General features: G+C 38.4%; 1 protein-coding gene across 7 annotated transcripts in view; it reads right to left on the bottom strand.

Moving 5' to 3' along the window:
• The window catches only part of Hectd2 (HECT domain E3 ubiquitin protein ligase 2), a 406,920-nt gene that overhangs the window by 180,119 nt on the left and 224,740 nt on the right, over positions 1-2,061 (bottom strand). The window lies entirely within an intron of this gene.

Here is a 2,061-nt window from a genome sequence, read left to right as displayed (position 1 = left end):
ACACGTGTTTCTAATCTCTATATATCTGATTATTACTCGTCACAGTTGGTTACTTTCTGAGCTCCTTGGCATCTGAGCATGGATATAAAATCATCAGCTAGATTTCAATGATAGTTTTTCACATTTACTAATTGTTATTTTTTAGCATTTTTAAAATTTTTAATAATTACATGATTAGAAGAAGCATTTCACTACAGATTTAACATATTCAGTAACACACTCCAGAGCAAGAGTACATGCTCTGTACTTTCACAAGTGGGTGTAAGTTTCTAGGTTCACAGTTAAGTTAAGCAGTTATACAATACTGAACTCAGTATAAGCCCTGTAAGACATAAAATTGGATGAGTTTTTTAACCTTTAAAAAAGATCTCCATTTCATTTTAGAGTATATTGCTCCTTGCAGAAATATTCATTGTTTTTGCTACTGAGATGTTGGCACATCCATCTCTAATCTGTACGCATCTGATTATTATTAGTCATAATAAGTGGCACTTGGATCCTTGACGCCTGTGTACGTCTATGAAGGCATTGGGTAGATTTCAATGGTAATGTTTATCACCTCTACTAATTAGCATGACGTAAATTTCCATGCTTCCTCCTCAAATAAAATACATTTTTTAAAAATTTGTTGATTGTGTGTGTGTGTGTGTGTGTGTGTGTATCACACAGAACATCCCAAACCATCTTATTCAACTATGCACCCACTTTCCAAATGGCACCCTTCCATAGCCTCCCTCCATCTACTAGAGATCTTATACCCTGATATCCCTGCTACTGTCTGATGTGTTGTCAGCACCCCAGCCAAACCCCACTACTTGCCCTTCTGGTGAATCTAGTCAGCCTATCTAGACGTCTTTGCTTTAGGAGAGTCAGCTGATCCTCTTCTAGCAGCAATCAGTTGTCAATACTCCTTTAGATAAGATTAGGGTCTGCTGTTCATTTTCCAGTCTATGCTGGGTTACTATTTGGGAGTCCATTTGGTGACCCTGGACAGCAACTCAAAAGAAGGTATCTCCTATATGGCATTGTTGCTTGTTATGTAGCCTTTAGCTATGCATATGGACTCTTAAGAAATTATATTGGTCCTTTTAATCTTTGGTTATACTTTCCTTTTGGGTGTTTAAGGCCATACAGTTGGCCCAGATAAATGAATTTATTTTTATTCTTAAGGTAGTTTGAGAATCTGTTCCTCGGGGGTCACATGGGCTTGGGTCTCCTCGGCCTCCTTGATCAAGAGGACAGGTGACCCACCACCATTATAGGACATTTTGAGAGAGGCTCATAGTCCCCTGAGTCCCCTGGAACTAGTCAACTTAGAAGGGCAAAGAGCAAAAAGAGTCCTTTATGTCCCTCTGACCAAATTATTATAGACCTCAAAGTATGTTTGTTAAACACCCAAGAAGTTTAGTTCCATCAGTCTGGTACTTTTAATTACTGTGTGTCATATAGATAAATCTTAGGCAAACACCAATTATTCTCAGACAAACCTTACCTAAACATATATTTCTTGATCTCCTATGTATAATTTGTCAGTAGGTTGTAGGAGTAATATGGTTCCCTCTAGTTTTCAAAACTAGCTAGGCATTATCTCTCGCATTGTTTCACCCCTCCATTATGGTTTTCCCACTTAAGGTGCCCCCATTCCCCCCTTTCTCCCTTAATAATACCCTTCTACTACGATCCTACCTCTCTTGAGCTCCTTCTTTCCCTTTATCCCCTAGGTTCCTTGTAGTGAATTCAGGTTCTCACACTTGCAAGGCAAGCGCTTTCCCCAATGAACTGTCTCCCAAGCACTCTTTTATTTTCTTTGTGTTTCCTACTGTTCTTCTCTTTCAGGTTCTTTCTTTTCCTTTACCTCCCGTTTCCTTTCCATTATCCTGGTTCCTGTAGTTTTGTCTGAATACATACTTATCAGGGTTTGGTTCTAGGATCCATATGAGGGGGAACATATGTTGATTTTTTTTCTGAGTCTATTACTTCACTTAGTATAACAATTTCTAGTTCCATCCATTTACCTGCAAACTTCATAAGTTCATCTTTTCTTACTGCTGAGTAGAATGT

The sequence above is a fragment of the Nannospalax galili genome, unplaced genomic scaffold (genome assembly GCF_000622305.1).
Source record: "Nannospalax galili isolate Female #2095 unplaced genomic scaffold, S.galili_v1.0 scaffold384, whole genome shotgun sequence".
In the NCBI taxonomy this organism is placed as follows: Eukaryota; Metazoa; Chordata; class Mammalia; order Rodentia; family Spalacidae; genus Nannospalax; species Nannospalax galili.
This window is presented reverse-complemented; position numbering and strand designations above follow the sequence as displayed.